At 35.9% G+C, this 26481-nt stretch overlaps 6 non-coding genes across 6 annotated transcripts; all 6 read right to left on the bottom strand.

Moving 5' to 3' along the window:
* Positions 1-386: 386 nt before the first annotated feature.
* Positions 387-469, bottom strand: TRNAL-CAG (transfer RNA leucine (anticodon CAG)). The gene has a single exon. It is a non-coding gene; the product is annotated as a tRNA-Leu (tRNA).
* A 1934-nt stretch (positions 470-2403) lies between these two features.
* Positions 2404-2486, bottom strand: TRNAL-CAG (transfer RNA leucine (anticodon CAG)). The gene has a single exon. It is a non-coding gene; the product is annotated as a tRNA-Leu (tRNA).
* A 1934-nt stretch (positions 2487-4420) lies between these two features.
* On the bottom strand, positions 4421-4503 carry TRNAL-CAG (transfer RNA leucine (anticodon CAG)). The gene has a single exon. It is a non-coding gene; the product is annotated as a tRNA-Leu (tRNA).
* Positions 4504-6434: 1931 nt separating this feature from the next.
* Positions 6435-6517, bottom strand: TRNAL-CAG (transfer RNA leucine (anticodon CAG)). The gene has a single exon. It is a non-coding gene; the product is annotated as a tRNA-Leu (tRNA).
* Positions 6518-14432: 7915 nt separating this feature from the next.
* On the bottom strand, positions 14433-14515 carry TRNAL-CAG (transfer RNA leucine (anticodon CAG)). The gene has a single exon. It is a non-coding gene; the product is annotated as a tRNA-Leu (tRNA).
* Positions 14516-20463: 5948 nt separating this feature from the next.
* On the bottom strand, positions 20464-20546 carry TRNAL-CAG (transfer RNA leucine (anticodon CAG)). The gene has a single exon. It is a non-coding gene; the product is annotated as a tRNA-Leu (tRNA).
* Positions 20547-26481: the final 5935 nt, after the last annotated feature.

The following is a 26481-nucleotide window of genomic DNA, read 5'->3' as shown; positions in this document are numbered from 1 at the left end:
CACATTTTTTAAACTATGATTACCAACTTGTTAAGTTTTTGTTTATTAAGTATCGTTATGGTCTATTGATGTATGAGGTGAAAACTATGAAAGTAGACTTACCAGCAAATCCGTTTCTAGATATATTTCATGACAGCACTGTAGAAGGTTGATTCCCTACCCTAATAGGGACAGAGAACACAAAGAGGTGAAATAGTCCCTCCTCATTGACTGTCCAAAGGATTTTTCTAGTGCCAAAAGAACAACAGACATATGCACAAAAAATCTGTTTGATGTTCCTAGAGTTCTTTTTTGAGAGGACAAATTCAGATTCACTCCAAAGACTCTCAGGAAATTTTTCAAAACCACATTACATGAAGATAAAGTTACTTGAAATTAAATGTTAATGTCAGAAGTGGGATTTGAACCCACGCCTCCAGGGGAGACTGCGACCTGAACGCAGCGCCTTAGACCGCTCGGCCATCCTGACTTCGATATGCAATTAGAACTTAACTCCTTCCATGCTAGTCAGCAGAAATGTTACCATTCCTTGTGATTACAAACTTGTCACACCACCCCAAAAAAGTCAATAAATAACATTTTTTATATGCGTACTTTTCGTCTGCATTAATTTTTAAACCTCCATTTATTTTGTTTGGATATTAGAAATGTTAGATTTCTCACAAATACGGTGATGCACCACATTTCTTCAGAAACTACTGTTTGGCCACACAGCAGGGCTTTGAAAGGAAGAGCCCTATTTGGGTTTTGCAATGCAGATTTTGCAGGAATACCTTGCAGATGAAATTTGCAGAGTACCAAAACAGCAGAAAACCTCCCAAAGTGACCACATTTTAGAAATTATTTTGCACAATGAGTTAATCAACACCTGCAATTACTATTGTCAGCCTATAGGTGTTTTCACTCTGAACCATCCAGCATTGCAAGTATGCCAGTTTAGTGCCCAGCTTTTGCTTGCAGAGACAAGCAACCCATACATTTTTAAGTGGGCTCTACTCACTGGAGCAATGTCAAATATGTAGATGCTTTGTCTCACCATTAAAGTAGAAACCTCCTATATTTCAAATTAAAGATGACGGACCTGTGTGGAGCTTGTGTTTTTTGCCTTTTTGACTTTGTCCACAGCATATTTTTTAAGGACATTTGTCTCAGTAATGCCTCAGTGTTTCAAAGTCAAACAAGCTGACTATAATCATTCAGCTAGTGTCTGATAAGTGCTGTCTGTTTCAGCTATCAGGTTATCTTTTAATCCTCTTACAGCTAAGTCAATCTGAAATAAAACAAAATAGAGGAAAAATTACTAAAAAACATTCATGTGTTCAAAAGGAAAAAGTTACCGTTTCTCAAATTTTTAACATTTTGTTTTCTGTAGATAGTTAAGATTTTTAGGCCTTTTGATCATGATCAGTCCATGTGCTTTGTTTAATATCTCCTTAAAATGTAAACGGTGAAGAAAAAGCATTTTGCCGAAACCCGGGATTGGACCAGGGACCTTTAGATCTTCAGTCTAATGCTCTCCCAACTGAGCTATTTCAGCCATATCTATACATTTTCTGGGGGGTTTGACACTCTGCAAATGTCAAGTGTCACACCTGGAGGGATATATTATAATTTTTCATTTGACTGTTTTTTGAAGCATGATTTCTATTTGAAACGCCTTCCATTTTGCTGTACATATTTAATAACATTCATTAACTATTTGTGAATGAGTAGAAAAAGACAGCAATTTTGCCATTGAATTTTTACATTTTCAGTTTGTCTCCATGCACCAGTATAATTCTGACCCTGTGCTTCTAGAATAGGTCATGGTCACACATAAAACACAATTTGCATGCATAATGTTACATCAAGTTTTATTTTTTATGAGATGCAAACAATTGGAGCAAAAAAGAGACAAAAATTTAGAGAAAATATTTTATTGATTGTTAAAAGTGAGACCATTTGTCCCAAAATGTGCTGAAACATGTCAGAATGACATGGGCATTTCACATTTTTTAAACTATGATTACCTACTTGTTAAGTTTTTGTTTATTAAGTATCGTTATGGTCTATTGATGTATGAGGTGAAAACTATGAAAGTAGACTTACCAGCAAATCCGTTTCTAGATATATTTCATGACAGCACTGTAGAAGGTTGATTCCCTACCCTAATAGGGACAGAGAACACAAAGAGGTGAAATAGTCCCTCCTCATTGACTGTCCAAAGGATTTTTCTAGTGCCAAAAGAACAACAGACATATGCACAAAAAATCTGTTTGATGTTCCTAGAGTTCTTTTTTGAGAGGACAAATTCAGATTCACTCCAAAGACTCTCAGGAAATTTTTCAAAACCACATTACTAAGTTTTGTTTGACCTCATCTAATCAATAAATGAAGATAAAGTTTCTTGAAATTAAATGTTGATATCAGAAGTGGGATTTGAACCCACGCCTCCAGGGGAGACTGCGACCTGAACGCAGCGCCTTAGACCGCTCGGCCATCCTGACTTCGATATGCAATTAGAACTTAACTCCTTCCATGCTAGTCAGCAGAAATGTTACCATTCCTTGTGATTACAAACTTGTCACACCACCCCAAAAAAGTCAATAAATAACATTTTTTATATGCGTACTTTTCGTCTGCATTAATTTTTAAACCTCCATTTATTTTGTTTGGATATTAGAAATGTTAGATTTCTCACAAATACGGTGATGCACCACATTTCTTCAGAAACTACTGTTTGGCCACACAGCAGGGCTTTGAAAGGAAGAGCCCTATTTGGGTTTTGCAATGCAGATTTTGCAGGAATACCTTGCAGATGAAATTTGCAGACTACCAAAACAGCAGAAAACCTCCCAAAGTGACCACATTTTAGAAATTATTTTGCACAATGAGTTAATCAACACCTGCAATTACTATTGTCAGCCTATAGGTGTTTTCACTCTGAACCATCCAGCATTGCAAGTATGCCAGTTTAGTGCCCAGCTTTTGCTTGCAGAGACAAGCAACCCATACATTTTTAAGTGGGCTCTACTCACTGGAGCAATGTCAAATATGTAGATGCTTTGTCTCACCATTAAAGTAGAAACCTCCTATATTTCAAATTAAAGATGACGGACCTGTGTGGAGCTTGTGTTTTTTGCCTTTTTGACTTTGTCCACAGCATATTTTTTAAGGACATTTGTCTCAGTAATGCCTCAGTGTTTCAAAGTCAAACAAGCTGACTATAATCATTCAGCTAGTGTCTGATAAGTGCTGTCTGTTTCAGCTATCAGGTTATCTTTTAATCCTCTTACAGCTAAGTCAATCTGAAATAAAACAAAATAGAGGAAAAATTACTAAAAAACATTCATGTGTTCAAAAGGAAAAAGTTACCGTTTCTCAAATTTTTAACATTTTGTTTTCTGTAGATAGTTAAGATTTTTAGGCCTTTTGATCATGATCAGTCCATGTGCTTTGTTTAATATCTCCTTAAAATGTAAACGGTGAAGAAAAAGCATTTTGCCGAAACCCGGGATTGGACCAGGGACCTTTAGATCTTCAGTCTAACGCTCTCCCAACTGAGCTATTTCAGCCATATCTATACATTTTCTGGGGGGTTTGACACTCTGCAAATGTCAAGTGTCACACCTGGAGGGATATATTATAATTTTTCATTTGACTGTTTTTTGAAGCATGATTTCTATTTGAAACGCCTTCCATTTTGCTGTACATATTTAATAACATTCATTAACTATTTGTGAATGAGTAGAAAAAGACAGCAATTTTGCCATTGAATTTTTACATTTTCAGTTTGTCTCCATGCACCAGTATAATTCTGACCCTGTGCTTCTAGAATAGGTCATGGTCACACATAAAACACAATTTGCATGCATAATGTTACATCAAGTTTTATTTTTTATGAGATGCAAACAATTGGAGCAAAAAAGAGACAAAAATTTAGAGAAAATATTTTATTGATTGTTAAAAGTGAGACCATTTGTCCCAAAATGTGCTGAAACATGTCAGAATGACATGGGCATTTCACATTTTTTAAACTATGATTACCTACTTGTTAAGTTTTTGTTTATTAAGTATCGTTATGGTCTATTGATGTATGAGGTGAAAACTATGAAAGTAGACTTACCAGCAAATCCGTTTCTAGATATATTTCATGACAGCACTGTAGAAGGTTGATTCCCTACCCTAATAGGGACAGAGAACACAAAGAGGTGAAATAGTCCCTCCTCATTGACTGTCCAAAGGATTTTTCTAGTGCCAAAAGAACAACAGACATATGCACAAAAAATCTGTTTGATGTTCCTAGAGTTCTTTTTTGAGAGGACAAATTCAGATTCACTCCAAAGACTCTCAGGAAATTTTTCAAAACCACATTACTAAGTTTTGTTTGACCTCATCTAATCAATAAATGAAGATAAAGTTTCTTGAAATTAAATGTTGATGTCAGAAGTGGGATTTGAACCCACGCCTCCAGGGGAGACTGCGACCTGAACGCAGCGCCTTAGACCGCTCGGCCATCCTGACTTCGATATGCAATTAGAACTTAACTCCTTCCATGCTAGTCAGCAGAAATGTTACCATTCCTTGTGATTAAAAACTTGTCACACCACCCCAAAAAAGTCAATAAATAACATTTTTTATATGCGTACTTTTCGTCTGCATTAATTTTTAAACCTCCATTTATTTTGTTTGGATATTAGAAATGTTAGATTTCTCACAAATACGGTGATGCACCACATTTCTTCAGAAACTACTGTTTGGCCACACAGCAGGGCTTTGAAAGGAAGAGCCCTATTTGGGTTTTGCAATGCAGATTTTGCAGGAATACCTTGCAGATGAAATTTGCAGAGTACCAAAACAGCAGAAAACCTCCCAAAGTGACCACATTTTAGAAATTATTTTGCACAATGAGTTAATCAACACCTGCAATTACTATTGTCAGCCTATAGGTGTTTTCACTCTGAACCATCCAGCATTGCAAGTATGCCAGTTTAGTGCCCAGCTTTTGCTTGCAGAGACAAGCAACCCATACATTTTTAAGTGGGCTCTACTCACTGGAGCAATGTCAAATATGTAGATGCTTTGTCTCACCATTAAAGTAGAAACCTCCTATATTTCAAATTAAAGATGACGGACCTGTGTGGAGCTTGTGTTTTTTGCCTTTTTGACTTTGTCCACAGCATATTTTTTAAGGACATTTGTCTCAGTAATGCCTCAGTGTTTCAAAGTCAAACAAGCTGACTATAATCATTCAGCTAGTGTCTGATAAGTGCTGTCTGTTTCAGCTATCAGGTTATCTTTTAATCCTCTTACAGCTAAGTCAATCTGAAATAAAACAAAATAGAGGAAAAATTACTAAAAAACATTCATGTGTTCAAAAGGAAAAAGTTACCGTTTCTCAAATTTTTAACATTTTGTTTTCTGTAGATAGTTAAGATTTTTAGGCCTTTTGATCATGATCAGTCCATGTGCTTTGTTTAATATCTCCTTAAAATGTAAACGGTGAAGAAAAAGCATTTTGCCGAAACCCGGGATTGGACCAGGGACCTTTAGATCTTCAGTCTAACGCTCTCCCAACTGAGCTATTTCAGCCATATCTATACATTTTCTGGGGGGTTTGACACTCTGCAAATGTCAAGTGTCACACCTGGAGGGATATATTATAATTTTTCATTTGACTGTTTTTTGAAGCATGATTTCTATTTGAAACGCCTTCCATTTTGCTGTACATATTTAATAACATTCATTAACTATTTGTGAATGAGTAGAAAAAGACAGCAATTTTGCCATTGAATTTTTACATTTTCAGTTTGTCTCCATGCACCAGTATAATTCTGACCCTGTGCTTCTAGAATAGGTCATGGTCACACATAAAACACAATTTGCATGCATAATGTTACATCAAGTTTTATTTTTTATGAGATGCAAACAATTGGAGCAAAAAAGAGACAAAAATTTAGAGAAAATATTTTATTGATTGTTAAAAGTGAGACCATTTGTCCCAAAATGTGCTGAAACATGTCAGAATGACATGGGCATTTCACATTTTTTAAACTATGATTACCTACTTGTTAAGTTTTTGTTTAAGTATCGTTATGGTCTATTGATGTATGAGGTGAAAACTATGAAAGTAGACTTACCAGCAAATCCGTTTCTAGATATATTTCATGACAGCACTGTAGAAGGTTGATTCCCTACCCTAATAGGGACAGAGAACACAAAGAGGTGAAATAGTCCCTCCTCATTGACTGTCCAAAGGATTTTTCTAGTGCCAAAAGAACAACAGACATATGCACAAAAAATCTGTTTGATGTTCCTAGAGTTCTTTTTTGAGAGGACAAATTCAGATTCACTCCAAAGACTCTCAGGAAATTTTTCAAAACCACATTACTAAGTTTTGTTTGACCTCATCTAATCAATAAATGAAGATAAAGTTTCTTGAAATTAAATGTTGATGTCAGAAGTGGGATTTGAACCCACGCCTCCAGGGGAGACTGCGACCTGAACGCAGCGCCTTAGACCGCTCGGCCATCCTGACTTCGATATGCAATTAGAACTTAACTCCTTCCATGCTAGTCAGCAGAAATGTTACCATTCCTTGTGATTACAAACTTGTCACACCACCCCAAAAAAGTCAATAAATAACATTTTTTATATGCGTACTTTTCGTCTGCATTAATTTTTAAACCTCCATTTATTTTGTTTGGATATTAGAAATGTTAGATTTCTCACAAATACGGTGATGCACCACATTTCTTCAGAAACTACTGTTTGGCCACACAGCAGGGCTTTGAAAGGAAGAGCCCTATTTGGGTTTTGCAATGCAGATTTTGCAGGAATACCTTGCAGATGAAATTTGCAGAGTACCAAAACAGCAGAAAACCTCCCAAAGTGACCACATTTTAGAAATTATTTTGCACAATGAGTTAATCAACACCTGCAATTACTATTGTCAGCCTATAGGTGTTTTCACTCTGAACCATCCAGCATTGCAAGTATGCCAGTTTAGTGCCCAGCTTTTGCTTGCAGAGACAAGCAACCCATACATTTTTAAGTGGGCTCTACTCACTGGAGCAATGTCAAATATGTAGATGCTTTGTCTCACCATTAAAGTAGAAACCTCCTATATTTCAAATTAAAGATGACGGACCTGTGTGGAGCTTGTATTTTTTGCCTTTTTGACTTTGTCCACAGCATATTTTTTAAGGACATTTGTCTCAGTAATGCCTCAGTGTTTCAAAGTCAAACAAGCTGACTATAATCATTCAGCTAGTGTCTGATAAGTGCTGTCTGTTTCAGCTATCAGGTTATCTTTTAATCCTCTTACAGCTAAGTCAATCTGAAATAAAACAAAATAGAGGAAAAATTACTAAAAAACATTCATGTGTTCAAAAGGAAAAAGTTACCGTTTCTCAAATTTTTAACATTTTGTTTTCTGTAGATAGTTAAGATTTTTAGGCCTTTTGATCATGATCAGTCCATGTGCTTTGTTTAATATCTCCTTAAAATGTAAACGGTGAAGAAAAAGCATTTTGCCGAAACACGGGACCTTTAGATCTTCAGTCTAACGCTCTCCCAACTGAGCTATTTCAGCCATATCTATACATTTTCTGGGGGGTTTGACACTCTGCAAATGTCAAGTGTCACACCTGGAGGGATATATTATAATTTTTCATTTGACTGTTTTTTGAAGCATGATTTCTATTTGAAACGCCTTCCATTTTGCTGTACATATTTAATAACATTCATTAACTATTTGTGAATGAGTAGAAAAAGACAGCAATTTTGCCATTGAATTTTTACATTTTCAGTTTGTCTCCATGCACCAGTATAATTCTGACCCTGTGCTTCTAGAATAGGTCATGGTCACACATAAAACACAATTTGCATGCATAATGTTACATCAAGTTTTATTTTTTATGAGATGCAAACAATTGGAGCAAAAAAGAGACAAAAATTTAGAGAAAATATTTTATTGATTGTTAAAAGTGAGACCATTTGTCCCAAAATGTGCTGAAACATGTCAGAATGACATGGGCATTTCACATTTTTTAAACTATGATTACCTACTTGTTAAGTTTTTGTTTATTAAGTATCGTTATGGTCTATTGATGTATGAGGTGAAAACTATGAAAGTAGACTTACCAGCAAATCCGTTTCTAGATATATTTCATGACAGCACTGTAGAAGGTTGATTCCCTACCCTAATAGGGACAGAGAACACAAAGAGGTGAAATAGTCCCTCCTCATTGACTGTCCAAAGGATTTTTCTAGTGCCAAAAGAACAACAGACATATGCACAAAAAATCTGTTTGATGTTCCTAGAGTTCTTTTTTGAGAGGACAAATTCAGATTCACTCCAAAGACTCTCAGGAAATTTTTCAAACCACATTACTAAGTTTTGTTTGACCTCATCTAATCAATAAATGAAGATAAAGTTTCTTGAAATTAAATGTTGATGTCAGAAGTGGGATTTGAACCCACGCCTCCAGGGGAGACTGCGACCTGAACGCAGCGCCTTAGACCGCTCGGTATTAGACCGCTCGCCTTAGACCGCTTCGATATGCAATTGGAACTTAACTCCTTCCATGCTAGTCAGCAGAAATGTTACCATTCCTTGTGATTAAAAACTTGTCACACCACCCCAAAAAAGTCAATAAATAACATTTTTTATATGCGTACTTTTCGTCTGCATTAATTTTTAAACCTCCATTTATTTTGTTTGGATATTAGAAATGTTAGATTTCTCACAAATACGGTGATGCACCACATTTCTTCAGAAACTACTGTTTGGCCACACAGCAGGGCTTTGAAAGGAAGAGCCCTATTTGGGTTTTGCAATGCAGATTTTGCAGGAATACCTTGCAGATGAAATTTGCAGAGTACCAAAACAGCAGAAAACCTCCCAAAGTGACCACATTTTAGAAATTATTTTGCACAATGAGTTAATCAACACCTGCAATTACTATTGTCAGCCTATAGGTGTTTTCACTCTGAACCATCCAGCATTGCAAGTATGCCAGTTTAGTGCCCAGCTTTTGCTTGCAGAGACAAGCAACCCATACATTTTTAAGTGGGCTCTACTCACTGGAGCAATGTCAAATATGTAGATGCTTTGTCTCACCATTAAAGTAGAAACCTCCTATATTTCAAATTAAAGATGACGGACCTGTGTGGAGCTTGTGTTTTTTGCCTTTTTGACTTTGTCCACAGCATATTTTTTAAGGACATTTGTCTCAGTAATGCCTCAGTGTTTCAAAGTCAAACAAGCTGACTATAATCATTCAGCTAGTGTCTGATAAGTGCTGTCTGTTTCAGCTATCAGGTTATCTTTTAATCCTCTTACAGCTAAGTCAATCTGAAATAAAACAAAATAGAGGAAAAATTACTAAAAAACATTCATGTGTTCAAAAGGAAAAAGTTACCGTTTCTCAAATTTTTAACATTTTGTTTTCTGTAGATAGTTAAGATTTTTAGGCCTTTTGATCATGATCAGTCCATGTGCTTTGTTTAATATCTCCTTAAAATGTAAACGGTGAAGAAAAAGCATTTTGCCGAAACCCGGGACCTTTAGATCTTCAGTCTAACGCTCTCCCAACTGAGCTATTTCAGCCATATCTATACATTTTCTGGGGGGTTTGACACTCTGCAAATGTCAAGTGTCACACCTGGAGGGATATATTATAATTTTTCATTTGACTGTTTTTTGAAGCATGATTTCTATTTGAAACGCCTTCCATTTTGCTGTACATATTTAATAACATTCATTAACTATTTGTGAATGAGTAGAAAAAGACAGCAATTTTGCCATTGAATTTTTACATTTTCAGTTTGTCTCCACGCACCAGTATAATTCTGACCCTGTGCTTCTAGAATAGGTCATGGTCACACATAAAACACAATTTGCATGCATAATGTTACATCAAGTTTTATTTTTTATGAGATGCAAACAATTGGAGCAAAAAAGAGACAAAAATTTAGAGAAAATATTTTATTGATTGTTAAAAGTGAGACCATTTGTCCCAAAATGTGCTGAAACATGTCAGAATGACATGGGCATTTCACATTTTTTAAACTATGATTACCTACTTGTTAAGTTTTTGTTTATTAAGTATCGTTATGGTCTATTGATGTATGAGGTGAAAACTATGAAAGTAGACTTACCAGCAAATCCGTTTCTAGATATATTTCATGACAGCACTGTAGAAGGTTGATTCCCTACCCTAATAGGGACAGAGAACACAAAGAGGTGAAATAGTCCCTCCTCATTGACTGTCCAAAGGATTTTTCTAGTGCCAAAAGAACAACAGACATATGCACAAAAAATCTGTTTGATGTTCCTAGAGTTCTTTTTTGAGAGGACAAATTCAGATTCACTCCAAAGACTCTCAGGAAATTTTTCAAAACCACATTACTAAGTTTTGTTTGACCTCATCTAATCAATAAATGAAGATAAAGTTTCTTGAAATTAAATGTTGATGTCAGAAGTGGGATTTGAACCCACGCCTCCAGGGGAGACTGCGACCTGAAAGCTGCGCCTTAGACCGCTCGGCCATCCTGACTTCGATATGCAATTGGAACTTCACTCCTTCCATGCTAGTCAGCAGAAATGTTACCATTCCTTGTGATTACAAACTTGTCACACCACCCCAAAAAAGTCAATAAATAACATTTTTTATATGCGTACTTTTCGTCTGCATTAATTTTTAAACCTCCATTTATTTTGTTTGGATATTAGAAATGTTAGATTTCTCACAAATACGGTGATGCACCACATTTCTTCAGAAACTACTGTTTGGCCACACAGCAGGACTTTGAAAGGAAGAGCCCTATTTGGGTTTTGCAATGCAGATTTTGCAGGAATACCTTGCAGATGAAATTTGCAGAGTACCAAAACAGCAGAAAACCTCCCAAAGTGACCACATTTTAGAAATTATTTTGCACAATGAGTTAATCAACACCTGCAATTACTATTGTCAGCCTATAGGTGTTTTCACTCTGAACCATCCAGCATTGCAAGTATGCCAGTTTAGTGCCCAGCTTTTGCTTGCAGAGGCAAGCAACCCATACATTTTTAAGTGGGCTCTACTCACTGGAGCAATGTCAAATATGTAGATGCTTTGTCTCACCATTAAAGTAGAAACCTCCTATATTTCAAATTAAAGATGACGGACCTGTGTGGAGCTTGTGTTTTTTGCCTTTTTGACTTTGTCCACAGCATATTTTTTAAGGACATTTGTCTCAGTAATGCCTCAGTGTTTCAAAGTCAAACAAGCTGACTATAATCATTCAGCTAGTGTCTGATAAGTGCTGTCTGTTTCAGCTATCAGGTTACCTTTTAATCCTCTTACAGCTAAGTCAATCTGAAATAAAACAAAATAGAGGAAAAATTACTAAAAAACATTCATGTGTTCAAAAGGAAAAAGTTACCGTTTCTCAAATTTTTAACATTTTGTTTTCTGTAGATAGTTAAGATTTTTAGGCCTTTTGATCATGATCAGTCCATGTGCTTTGTTTAATATCTCCTTAAAATGTAAATGGTGAAGAAAAAGCATTTTGCCGAAACCAGGGACCTTTAGATCTTCAGTCTAACGCTCTCCCAACTGAGCTATTTCGGCCATATCTATACATTTTCAGGGGGGTTTGACACTCTGCAAATGTCAAGTGTCACACCTGGAGGGATATATTATAATTTTTCATTTGACTGTTTTTTGAAGCATGATTTCTATTTGAAACGCCTTCCATTTTGCTGTACATATTTAATAACATTCATTAACTATTTGTGAATGAGTAGAAAAAGACAGCAATTTTGCCATTGAATTTTTACATTTTCAGTTTGTCTCCACGCACCAGTATAATTCTGACCCTGTGCTTCTAGAATAGGTCATGGTCGCACATAAAACACAATTTGCATGCATAATGTTACATCAAGTTTTATTTTTTATGAGATGCAAACAATTGGAGCAAAAAAGAGACAAAAATTTAGAGAAAATATTTTATTGATTGTTAAAAGTGAGACCATTTGTCCCAAAATGTGCTGAAACATGTCAGAATGACATGGGCATTTCACATTTTTTAAACTATGATTACCTACTTGTTAAGTTTTTGTTTATTAAGTATCGTTATGGTCTATTGATGTATGAGGTGAAAACTATGAAAGTAGACTTACCAGCAAATCCGTTTCTAGATATATTTCATGACAGCACTGTAGAAGGTTGATTCCCTACCCTAATAGGGACAGAGAACACAAAGAGGTGAAATAGTCCCTCCTCATTGACTGTCCAAAGGATTTTTCTAGTGCCAAAAGAACAACAGACATATGCACAAAAAATCTGTTTGATGTTCCTAGAGTTGTTTTTTGAGAGGACAAATTCAGATTCACTCCAAAGACTCTCAGGAAATTTTTCAAAACCACATTACTAAGTTTTGTTTGACCTCATCTAATCAATAAATGAAGATAAAGTTTCTTGAAATTAAATGTTGATGTCAGAAGTGGGATTTGAACCCACGCCTGCGAGACTGCGACCTGAACGCTGCGCCTTAGACCGCTCGGCCATCCTGACTTGGATATGCAATTGGAACTTAACTCCTTCCATGCTAGTCAGCAGAAATGTTACCATTCCTTGTGATTACAAACTTGTCACACCACCCCAAAAAAGTCAATAAATAACATTTTTTATATGCGTACTTTTCGTCTGCATTAATTTTTAAACCTCCATTTATTTTGTTTGGATATTAGAAATGTTAGATTTCTCACAAATACGGTGATGCACCACATTTCTTCAGAAACTACTGTTTGGCCACACAGCAGGGCTTTGAAAGGAAGAGCCCTATTTGGGTTTTGCAATGCAGATTTTGCAGGAATACCTTGCAGATGAAATTTGCAGAGTACCAAAACAGCAGAAAACCTCCCAAAGTGACCACATTTTAGAAATTATTTTGCACAATGAGTTAATCAACACCTGCAATTACTATTGTCAGCCTATAGGTGTTTTCACTCTGAACCATCCAGCATTGCAAGTATGCCAGTTTAGTGCCCAGCTTTTGCTTTCAGAGGCAAGCAACCCATACATTTTTAAGTGGGCTCTACTCACTGGAGCAATGTCAAATATGTAGATGCTTTGTCTCACCATTAAAGTAGAAACCTCCTATATTTCAAATTAAAGATGACGGACCTGTGTGGAGCTTGTGTTTTTTGCCTTTTTGACTTTGTCCACAGCTATTTTTTAAGGACATTTGTCTCAGTAATGCCTCAGTGTTTCAAAGTCAAACAAGCTGACTATAATCATTCAGCTAGTGTCTGATAAGTGCTGTCTGTTTCAGCTATCAGGTTACCTTTTAATCCTCTTACAGCTAAGTTAATCTGAAATAAAACAAAATAGAGGAAAAATTACTAAAAAACATTCATGTGTTCAAAAGGAAAAAGTTACCGTTTCTCAAATTTTTAACATTTTGTTTTCTGTAGATAGTTAATATTTTTAGGCCTTTTGATCATGATCAGTCCATGTGCTTTGTTTAATATCTCCTTAAAATGTAAATGGTGAAGAAAAAGCATTTTGCCGAAACCCGGGACCTTTAGATCTTCAGTCTAACGCTCTCCCAACTGAGCTATTTCGGCCATATCTATACATTTTCTGGGGGGTTTGACACTCTGCAAATGTCAAGTGTCACACCTGGAGGGATATATTATAATTTTTCATTTGACTGTTTTTTGAAGCATGAATTCTATTTGAAACGCCTTCCATTTTGCTGTACATATTTAATAACATTCATTAACTATTTGTGAATGAGTAGAAAAAGACAGCAATTTTGCCATTGAATTTTTACATTTTCAGTTTGTTTCCACGCACCAGTATAATTCTGACCCTGTGCTTCTAGAATAGGTCATGGTCGCACATAAAACACAATTTGCATGCATAATGTTACATCAAGTTTTATTTTTTATGAGATGCAAACAATTGGAGCAAAAAAGAGACAAAAATTTAGAGAAAATATTTTATTGATTGTTAAAAGTGAGACCATTTGTCCCAAAATGTGCTGAAACATGTCAGAATGACATGGGCATTTCACATTTTTTAAACTATGATTACCAACTTGTTAAGTTTTTGTTTATTAAGTATCGTTATGGTCTATTGATGTATGAGGTGAAAACTATGAAAGTAGACTTACCAGCAAATCCGTTTCTAGATATATTTCATGACAGCACTGTAGAAGGTTGATTCCCTACCCTAATAGGGACAGAGAACACAAAGAGGTGAAATAGTCCCTCCTCATTGACTGTCCAAAGGATTTTTCTAGTGCCAAAAGAACAACAGACATATGCACAAAAAATCTGTTTGATGTTCCTAGAGTTCTTTTTTGAGAGGACAAATTCAGATTCACTCCAAAGACTCTCAGGAAATTTTTCAAAACCACATTACATGAAGATAAAGTTAATTGAAATTAAATGTTGATGTCAGAAGTGGGATTTGAACCCACGCCTCCAGGGGAGACTGCGACCTGAACGCAGCGCCTTAGACCGCTCGGCCATCCTGACTTCGATATGCAATTGGAACTTAACTCCTTCCATGCTAGTCAGCAGAAATGTTACCAATCCTTGTGATTACAAACTTGTCACACCACCCCAAAAAAGTCAATAAATAACATTTTTTATATGCGTACTTTTCGTCTGCATTAATTTTTAAACCTCCATTTATTTTGTTTGGATATTAGAAATGTTAGATTTCTCACAAATACGGTGATGCACCACATTTCTTCAGAAACTACTGTTTGGCCACACAGCAGGGCTTTGAAAGGAAGAGCCCTATTTGGGTTTTGCAATGCAGATTTTGCAGGAATACCTTGCAGATGAAATTTGCAGAGTACCAAAACAGCAGAAAACCTCCCAAAGTGACCACATTTTAGAAATTATTTTGCACAATGAGTTAATCAACACCTGCAATTACTATTGTCAGCCTATAGGTGTTTTCACTCTGAACCATCCAGCATTGCAAGTATGCCAGTTTAGTGCCCAGCTTTTGCTTGCAGAGGCAAGCAACCCATACATTTTTAAGTGGGCTCTACTCACTGGAGCAATGTCAAATATGTAGATGCTTTGTCTCACCATTAAAGTAGAAGCCTCCTATATTTCAAATTAAAGATGACGGACCTGTGTGGAGCTTGTGTTTTTTGCCTTTTTGACGTTGTCCACAGCATATTTTTTAAGGACATTTGTCTCAGTAATGCCTCAGTGTTTCAAAGTCAAACAAGCTGACTATAATCATTCAGCTAGTGTCTGATAAGTGCTGTCTGTTTCAGCTATCAGGTTACCTTTTAATCCTCTTACAGCTAAGTCAATCTGAAATAAAACAAAATAGAGGAAAAATTACTAAAAAACATTCATGTGTTCAAAAGGAAAAAGTTACCGTTTCTCAAATTTTTAACATTTTGTTCTCTGTAGATAGTTAAGATTTTTAGGCCTTTTGATCATGATCAGTCCATGTGCTTTGTTTAATATCTCCTTAAAATGTAAACGGTGAAGAAAAAGCATTTTGCCGAAACCCGGGATTGGACCAGGGACCTTTAGATCTTCAGTCTAACGCTCTCCCAACTGAGCTATTTCAGCCATATCTATACATTTTCTAGGGGGTTTGACACTCTGCAAATGTCAAGTGTCACACCTGGAGGGATATATTATAATTTTTCATTTGACTGTTTTTTGAAGCATGATTTCTATTTGAAACGCCTTCCATTTTGCTGTACATATTTAATAACATTCATTAACTATTTGTGAATGAGTAGAAAAAGACAGCAATTTTGCCATTGAATTTTTACATTTTCAGTTTGTCTCCATGCACCAGTATAATTCTGACCCTGTGCTTCTAGAATAGGTCATGGTCACACATAAAACACAATTTGCATGCATAATGTTACATCAAGTTTTATTTTTTATGAGATGCAAACAATTGGAGCAAAAAAGAGACAAAAATTTAGAGAAAATATTTTATTGATTGTTAAAAGTGAGACCATTTGTCCCAAAATGTGCTGAAACATGTCAGAATGACATGGGCATTTCACATTTTTTAAACTATGATTACCAACTTGTTAAGTTTTTGTTTATTAAGTATCGTTATGGTCTATTGATGTATGAGGTGAAAACTATGAAAGTAGACTTACCAGCAAATCCGTTTCTAGATATATTTCATGACAGCACTGTAGAAGGTTGATTCCCTACCCTAATAGGGACAGAGAACACAAAGAGGTGAAATAGTCCCTCCTCATTGACTGTCCAAAGGATTTTTCTAGTGCCAAAAGAACAACAGACATATGCACAAAAAATCTGTTTGATGTTCCTAGAGTTCTTTTTTGAGAGGACAAATTCAGATTCACTCCAAAGACTCTCAGGAAATTTTTCAAAACCACATTACTAAGTTTTGTTTGACCTCATCTAATCAATAAATGAAGATAAAGTTTCTTGAAATTAAATGTTGATGTCAGAAGTGGGATTTGAACCCACGCCTGCGAGACTGCGACCTGAACGCTGCGCCTTAGACCGCTCAGCCATCCTGACTTCGATATGCAATTGGAACTTAACTCCTTCCATGCTAGTCAGCAGAAATGTTACCATTCCTTGTGATTACAAACTTGTCACACCACCCCAAAAAAGTCAATAAATAACATTTTTTATATGCGTACTTTTCGTCTGCATTAATTTTTAAACCTCCATTTATTTTGTTTGGATATTAGAAATGTTAGATTTCTCACAAATACGGTGATGCACCACATTTCTTCAGAAACTACTGTTTGGCCACACAGCAGGGCTTTGAAAGGAAGAGCCCTATTTGGGTTTTGCAATGCAGATTTTGCAGGAATACCTTGCAGATGAAATTTGCAGAGTACCAAAACAGCAGAAAACCTCCCAAAGTGACCACATTTTAGAAATTATTTTGCACAATGAGTTAATCAACACCTGCAATTACTATTGTCAGCCTATAGGTGTTTTCACTCTGAACCATCCAGCATTGCAAGTATGCCAGTTTAGTGCCCAGCTTTTGCTTGCAGAGGCAAGCAACCCATACATTTTTAAGTGGGCTCTACTCACTGGAGCAATGTCAAATATGTAGATGCTTTGTCTCACCATTAAAGTAGAAACCTCCTATATTTCAAATTAAAGATGACGGACCTGTGTGGAGCTTGTGTTTTTTGCCTTTTTGACGTTGTCCACAGCATATTTTTTAAGGACATTTGTCTCAGTAATGCCTCAGTGTTTCAAAGTCAAACAAGCTGACTATAATCATTCAGCTAGTGTCTGATAAGTGCTGTCTGTTTCAGCTATCAGGTTACCTTTTAATCCTCTTACAGCTAAGTCAATCTGAAATAAAACAAAATAGAGGAAAAATTACTAAAAAACATTCATGTGTTCAAAAGGAAAAAGTTACCGTTTCTCAAATTTTTAACATTTTGTTTTCTGTAGATAGTTAAGATTTTTAGGCCTTTTGATCATGATCAGTCCATGTGCTTTGTTTAATATCTCCTTAAAATGTAAACGGTGAAGAAAAAGCATTTTGCCGAAACCCGGGATTGGACCAGGGACCTTTAGATCTTCAGTCTAACGCTCTCCCAACTGAGCTATTTCAGCCATATCTATACATTTTCTAGGGGGTTTGACACTCTGCAAATGTCAAGTGTCACACCTGGAGGGATATATTATAATTTTTCATTTGACTGTTTTTTGAAGCATGATTTCTATTTGAAACGCCTTCCATTTTGCTGTACATATTTAATAACATTCATTAACTATTTGTGAATGAGTAGAAAAAGACAGCAATTTTGCCATTGAATTTTTACATTTTCAGTTTGTCTCCATGCACCAGTATAATTCTGACCCTGTGCTTCTAGAATAGGTCATGGTCACACATAAAACACAATTTGCATGCATAATGTTACATCAAGTTTTATTTTTTATGAGATGCAAACAATTGGAGCAAAAAAGAGACAAAAATTTAGAGAAAATATTTTATTGATTGTTAAAAGTGAGACCATTTGTCCCAAAATGTGCTGAAACATGTCAGAAGGACATGGGCATTTCACATTTTTTAAACTATGATTACCTACTTGTTAAGTTTTTGTTTATTAAGAATCGTTATGGTCTATTGATGTATGAGGTGAAAACTATGAAAGTAGACTTACCAGCAAATCCGTTTCTAGATATATTTCATGACAGCACTGTAGAAGGTTGATTCCCTACCCTAATAGGGACAGAGAACACAAAGAGGTGAAATAGTCCCTCGTCATTGACTGTCCAAAGGATTTTTCTAGTGCCAAAAGAACAACAGACATATGCACAAAAAATCTGTTTGATGTTCCTAGAGTTCTTTTTTGAGAGGACAAATTCAGATTCACTCCAAAGACTCTCAGGAAATTTTTCAAAACCACATTACTAAGTTTTGTTTGACCTCATCTAATCAATAAATGAAGATAAAGTTTCTTGAAATTAAATGTTGATGTCAGAAGTGGGATTTGAACCCACGCCTCCAGGGGAGACTTCGACCTGAACGCAGCGCCTTAGACCGCTCGGTATTAGACCGCTCGCCTTAGACTGCTTCGATATGCAATTGGAACTTAACTACTTCCATGCTAGTCAGCAGAAATGTTACCATTCCTTGTGATTAAAAACTTGTCACACCACCCCAAAAAAGTCAATAAATAACATTTTTTATATGCGTACTTTTCGTCTGCATTAATTTTTAAACCTCCATTTATTTTGTTTGGATATTAGAAATGTTAGATTTCTCACAAATGCGGTGATGCACCACATTTCTTCAGAAACTACTGTTTGGCCACACAGCAGGGCTTTGAAAGGAAGAGCCCTATTTGGGTTTTGCAATGCAGATTTTGCAGGAATACCTTGCAGATGAAATTTGCAGAGTACCAAAACAGCAGAAAACCTCCCAAAGTGACCACAGTTTAGAAATTATTTTGCACAATGAGTTAATCAACACCTGCAATTACTATTGTCAGCCTATAGGTGTTTTCACTCTGAACCATCCAGCATTGCAAGTATGCCAGTTTAGTGCCCAGCTTTTGCTTGCAGAGACAAGCAACCCATACATTTTTAAGTGGGCTCTACTCACTGGAGCAATGTCAAATATGTAGATGCTTTGTCTCACCATTAAAGTAGAAACCTCCTATATTTCAAATTAAAGATGACGGACCTGTGTTCAGCTTGTGTTTTTTGCCTTTTTGACTTTGTCCACAGCATATTTTTTAAGGACATTTGTCTCAGTAATGCCTCAGTGTTTCAAAGTCAAACAAGCTGACTATAATCATTCAGCTAGTGTCTGATAAGTGCTGTCTGTTTCAGCTATCAGGTTACCTTTTAATCCTCTTACAGCTAAGTCAATCTGAAATAAAACAAAATAGAGGAAAAATTACTAAAAAACATTCATGTGTTCAAAAGGAAAAAGTTACCGTTTCTCAAATTTTTAACATTTTGTTTTCTGTAGATAGTTAAGATTTTTAGGCCTTTTGATCATGATCAGTCCATGTGCTTTGTTTAATATCTCCTTAAAATGTAAACGGTGAAGAAAAAGCATTTTGCCGAAACCCGGGATTGGACCAGGGACCTTTAGATCTTCAGTCTAACGCTCTCCCAACTGAGCTATTTCTGCCATATCTATACATTTTCTGGGGGGTTTGACACTCTGCAAATGTCAAGTGTCACACCTGGAGGGATATATTATAATTTTTCATTTGACTGTTTTTTGAAGCATGATTTCTATTTGAAACGCCTTCCATTTTGCTGTACATATTTAATAACATTCATTAACTATTTGTGAATGAGTAGAAAAAGACAGCAATTTTGCCATTGAATTTTTACATTTTCAGTTTGTCTCCATGCACCAGTATAATTCTGACCCTGTGCTTCTAGAATAGGTCATGGTCACACATAAAACACAATTTGCATGCATAATGTTACATCAAGTTTTATTTTTTATGAGATGCAAACAATTGGAGCAAAAAAGAGACAAAAATTTAGAGAAAATATTTTATTGATTGTTAAAAGTGAGACCATTTGTCCCAAAATGTGCTGAAACATGTCAGAATGACATGGGCATTTCACATTTTTTAAACTATGATTACCAACTTGTTAAGTTTTTGTTTATTAAGTATCGTTATGGTCTATTGATGTATGAGGTGAAAACTATGAAAGTAGACTTACCAGCAAATCCGTTTCTAGATATATTTCATGACAGCACTGTAGAAGGTTGATTCCCTACCCTAATAGGGACAGAGAACACAAAGAGGTGAAATAGTCCCTCCTCATTGACTGTCCAAAGGATTTTTCTAGTGCCAAAAGAACAACAGACATATGCACAAAAAATCTGTTTGATGTTCCTAGAGTTCTTTTTTGAGAGGACAAATTCAGATTCACTCCAAAGACTCTCAGGAAATTTTTCAAAACCACATTACATGAAGATAAAGTTACTTGAAATTAAATGTTGATGTCAGAAGTGGGATTTGAACCCACGCCTCCAGGGGAGACTGCGACCTGAACGCAGCGCCTTAGACCGCTCGGCCATCCTGACTTCGATATGCAATTGGAACTTAACTCCTTCCATGCTAGTCAGCAGAAATGTTACCATTCCTTGTGATTACAAACTTGTCACACCACCCCAAAAAAGTCAATAAATAACATTTTTTATATGCGAACTTTTCGTCTGCATTAATTTTTAAACCTCCATTTATTTTGTTTGGATATTAGAAATGTTAGATTTCTCACAAATACGGTGATGCACCACATTTCTTCAGAAACTACTGTTTGGCCACACAGCAGGGCTTTGAAAGGAAGAGCCCTATTTGGGATTTGCAATGCAGATTTTGCAGGAATACCTTGCAGATGAAATTTGCAGAGTACCAAAACAGCAGAAAACCTCCCAAAGTGACCACATTTTAGAAATTATTTTGCACAATGAGTTAATCAACACCTGCAATTACTATTGTCAGCCTATAGGTGTTTTCACTCTGAACCATCCAGGATTGCAAGTATGCCAGCTTAGTGCCCAGCTTTTGCTTGCAGAGGCAAGCAACCCATACATTTTTAAGTGGGCTCTACTCACTGGAGCAATGTCAAATATGTAGATGCTTTGTCTCACCATTAAAGTAGAAACCTCCTATATTTCAAATTAAAGATGATGGACCTGTGTGGAGCTTGTGTTTTTTGCCTTTTTGACGTTGTCCACAGCATATTTTTTAAGGACATTTGTCTCAGTAATGCCTCAGTGTTTAAAAGTCAAACAAGCTGACTATAATCATTCAGCTAGTGTCTGATAAGTGCTGTCTGTTTCAGCTATCAGGTTACCTTTTAATCCTCTTACAGCTAAGTCAATCTGAAATAAAACAAAATAGAGGAAAAATTACTAAAAAACATTCATGTGTTCAAAAGGAAAAAGTTACCGTTTCTCAAATTTTTAACATTTTGTTTTCTGTAGATAGTTAAGATTTTTAGGCCTTTTGATCATGATCAGTCCATGTGCTTTGTTTAATATCTCCTTAAAATGTAAATGGTGAAGAAAAAGCATTTTGCCGAAACCCGGGACCTTTAGATCTTCAGTCTAACGCTCTCCCAACTGAGCTATTTCGGCCATATCTATACATTTTCTGGGGGGTTTGACACTCTGCAAATGTCAAGTGTCACACCTGGAGGGATATATTATAATTTTTCATTTGACTGTTTTTTGAAGCATGATTTCTATTTGAAACGCCTTCCATTTTGCTGTACATATTTAATAACATTCATTAACTATTTGTGAATGAGTAGAAAAAGACAGCAATTTTGCCATTGAATTTTTACATTTTCAGTTTGTCTCCACGCACCAGTATAATTCTGACCCTGTGCTTCTAGAATAGGTCATGGTCGCACATAAAACACAATTTGCATGCATAATGTTACATCAAGTTTTATTTTTTATGAGATGCAAACAATTGGAGCAAAAAAGAGACAAAAATTTAGAGAAAATATTTTATTGATTGTTAAAAGTGAGACCATTTGTCCCAAAATGTGCTGAAACATGTCAGAATGACATGGGCATTTCACATTTTTTAAACTATGATGACCAACTTGTTAAGTTTTTGTTTATTAAGTATCGTTATGGTCTATTGATGTATGAGGTGAAAACTATGAAAGTAGACTTACCAGCAAATCCGTTTCTAGATATATTTCATGACAGCACTGTAGAAGGTTGATTCCCTACCCTAATAGAGACAGAGAACACAAAGAGGTGAAATAGTCCCTCCTCATTGACTGTCCAAAGGATTTTTCTAGTGCCAAAAGAACAACAGACATATGCACAAAAAATCTGTTCGATGTTCCTAGAGTTCTTTTTTGAGAGGACAAATTCAGATTCACTCCAAAGACTCTCAGGAAATTTTTCAAAACCACATTACTAAGTTTTGTTTGACCTCATCTAATCAATAAATGAAGATAAAGTTTCTTGAAATTAAATGTTGATGTCAGAAGTGGGATTTGAACCCACGCCTCCAGGGAAGACTGAGACCTGAACGCAGCGCCTTAGACCGCTCGGCCATCCTGACTTCGATATGGAATTGGAACTTAACTCCTTCCATGCTAGTCAGCAGAAATGTTACCATCCCTTGTGATTAAAAACTTGTCACTCCACCCCAAAAAAGTCAATAAATAACATTTTTTATATGCGTACTTTTCGTCTGCATTAATTTTTAAACCTCCATTTATTTTGTTTGGATATTAGAAATGTTAGATTTCTCACAAATGCGGTGATGCACCACATTTCTTCAGAAACTACTGTTTGGCCACACAGCAGGGCTTTGAAAGGAAGAGCCCTATTTGGGTTTTGCAATGCAGATTTTGCAGGAATACCTTGCAGATGAAATTTGCAGAGTACCAAAACAGCAGAAAACCTCCCAAAGTGACCACATTTTAGAAATTATTTTGCACAATGAGTTAATCAACACCTGCAATTACTATTGTCAGCCTATAGGTGTTTTCACTCTGAACCATCCAGCATTGCAAGTATGCCAGTTTAGTGCCCAGCTTTTGCTTGCAGAGACAAGCAACCCATACATTTTTAAGTGGGCTCTACTCACTGGAGCAATGTCAAATATGTAGATGCTTTGTCTCACCATTAAAGTAGAAACCTCCTATATTTCAAATTAAAGATGACGGACCTGTGTGGAGCTTTTGTTTTTTGCCTTTTTGACTTTGTCCACAGCAAATTTTTTAAGGACATTTGTCTCAGTAATGCCTCAGTGTTTCAAAGTCAAACAAGCTGACTATAATCATTCAGCTAGTGTCTGATAAGTGCTGTCTGTTTCAGCTATCAGGTTACCTTTTAATCCTCTTACAGCTAAGTCAATCTGAAATAAAACAAAATAGAGGAAAAATTACTAAAAAACATTCATGTGTTCAAAAGGAAAAAGTTACCGTTTCTCAAATTTTTAACATTTTGTTTTCTGTAGATAGTTAAGATTTTTAGGCCTTTTGATCAAGATCAGCCCATGTGCTTTGTTTAATATCTCCTTAAAATGTAAACGGTGAAGAAAAAGCATTTTGCCGAAACCCGGGATTGGACCAGGGACCTTTAGATCTTCAGTCTAACGCTCTCCAAACTGAGATATTTTGGCCATATCTATACATTTTCTATGGGGTTTGACACTCTGCAAATGTCAAGTGTCACACCTGGAGGGATATATTATAATTTTTCATTTGACTGTTTTTTGAAGCATGATTTCTATTTGAAACGCCTTCCATTTTGCTGTACATATTTAATAACATTCATTAACTATTTGTGAATGAGTAGAAAAAGACAGCAATTTTGCCATTGAATTTTTACATTTTCAGTTTGTCTCCATGCACCAGTATAATTCTGACCCTGTGCTTCTAGAATAGGTCATGGTCGCACATAAAACACAATTTGCATGCATAATGTTACATCAAGTTTTATTTTTTATGAGATGCAAACAATTGGAGCAAAAAAGAGACAAAAATTTAGAGAAAATATTTTATTGATTGTTAAAAGTGAGACCATTTGTCCCAAAATGTGCTGAAACATGTCAGAAGGACATGGGCATTTCACATTTTTTAAACTATGATTACCTACTTGTTAAGTTTTTGTTTATTAAGAATCGTTATGGTCTATTGATGTATGAGGTGAAAACTATGAAAGTAGACTTACCAGCAAATCCGTTTCTAGATATATTTCATGACAGCACTGTAGAAGGTTGATTCCCTACCCTAATAGGGACAGAGAACACAAAGAGGTGAAATAGTCCCTCGTCATTGACTGTCCAAAGGATTTTTCTAGTGCCAAAAGAACAACAGACATATGCACAAAAAATCTGTTTGATGTTCCTAGAGTTCTTTTTTGAGAGGACAAATTCAGATTCACTCCAAAGACTCTCAGGAAATTTTTCAAAACCACATTACTAAGTTTTGTTTGACCTCATCTAATCAATAAATGAAGATAAAGTTTCTTGAAATTAAATGTTGATGTCAGAAGTGGGATTTGAACCCACGCCTCCAGGGGAGACTGCGACCTGAACGCAGCGCCTTAGACCGCTCGGTATTAGACGGCTCGCCTTAGACTGCTTCGATATGCAATTGGAACTTAACTCCTTCCATGCTAGTCAGCAGAAATGTTACCATTCCTTGTGATTAAAAACTTGTCACACCACCCCAAAAAAGTCAATAAATAACATTTTTTATATGCGTACTTTTCGTCTGCATTAATTTTTAAACCTCCATTTATTTTGTTTGGATATTAGAAATGTTAGATTTCTCACAAATGCGGTGATGCACCACATTTCTTCAGAAACTACTGTTTGGCCACACAGCAGGGCTTTGAAAGGAAGAGCCCTATTTGGGTTTTGCAATGCAGATTTTGCAGGAATACCTTGCAGATGAATTTTGCAGAGTACCAAAACAGCAGAAAACCTCCCAAAGTGACCACATTTTAGAAATTATTTTGCACAATGAGTTAATCAACACCTGCAATTACTATTGTCAGCCTATAGGTGTTTTCACTCTGAACCATCCAGCATTGCAAGTATGCCAGTTTAGTGCCCAGCTTTTGCTTGCAGAGACAAGCAACCCATACATTTTTAAGTGGGCTCTACTCACTGGAGCAATGTCAAATATATAGATGCTTTGTCTCACCATTAAAGTAGAAACCTCCTATATTTCAAATTAAAGATGACGGACCTGTGTGGAGCTTGTGTTTTTTGCCTTTTTGACTTTGTCCACAGCATATTTTTTAAGGACATTTGTCTCAGTAATGCCTCAGTGTTTCAAAGTCAAACAAGCTGACTATAATCATTCAGCTAGTGTCTGATAAGTGCTGTCTGTTTCAGCTATCAGGTTACCTTTTAATCCTCTTACAGCTAAGTCAATCTGAAATAAAACAAAATAGAGGAAAAATTACTAAAAAACATTCCTGTGTTCAAAAGGAAAAAGTTACCGTTTCTCAAATTTTTAACATTTTGTTTTCTGTAGATAGTTAAGATTTTTAGGCCTTTTGATCATGATCAGTCCATGTGCTTTGTTTAATATCTCCTTAAAATGTAAACGGTGAAGAAAAAGCATTTTGCCGAAACCCGGGATTGGACCAGGGACCTTTAGATCTTCAGTCTAACGCTCTCCCAACTCAGCTATTTCGGCCATATCTATACATTTTCTGGGGGGTTTGACACTCTGCAAATGTCAAGTGTCACACCTGGAGGGATATATTATAATTTTTCATTTGACTGTTTTTTGAAGCATGATTTCTATTTGAAACGCCTTCCATTTTGCTGTACATATTTAATAACATTCATTAACTATTTGTGAATGAGTAGAAAAAGACAGCAATTTTGCCATTGAATTTTTACATTTTCAGTTTGTCTCCATGCACCAGTATAATTCTGACCCTGTGCTTCTAGAATAGGTCATGGTCGCACATAAAACACAATTTGCATGCATAATGTTACATCAAGTTTTATTTTTTATGAGATGCAAACAATTGGAGCAAAAAAGAGACAAAAATTTAGAGAAATATTTTATTGATTGTTAAAAGTGAGACCATTTGTCCCAAAATGTGCTGAAACATGTCAGAATGACATGGGCATTTCACATTTTTTAAACTATGATTACCTACTTGTTAAGTTTTTGTTTATTAAATATCGTTATGGTCTATTGATGTATGAGGTGAAAACTATGAAAGTAGACTTACCAGCAAATCCGTTTCTAGATATATTTCATGACAGCACTGTAGAAGGTTGATTCCCTACCCTAATAGGGACAGAGAACACAAAGAGGTGAAATAGTCCCTCCTCATTGACTGTCCAAAGGATTTTTCTAGTGCCAAAAGAACAACAGACATATGCACAAAAAATCTGTTTGATGTTCCTAGAGTTCTTTTTTGAGAGGACAAATTCAGATTCACTCCAAAGACTCTCAGGAAATTTTTCAAAACCACATTACATGAAGATAAAGTTTCTTGAAATTAAATG

This window comes from Dendrobates tinctorius, unplaced genomic scaffold (assembly GCF_039654945.1).
Source record: "Dendrobates tinctorius isolate UK_male_01 unplaced genomic scaffold, ASM3965494v1 ptg000300l, whole genome shotgun sequence".
In the NCBI taxonomy this organism is placed as follows: domain Eukaryota; kingdom Metazoa; phylum Chordata; class Amphibia; order Anura; family Dendrobatidae; genus Dendrobates; species Dendrobates tinctorius.
The sequence above is the reverse complement of the archived record's forward strand: the minus strand, read 5'-3'. Positions and strand labels throughout refer to the sequence as shown.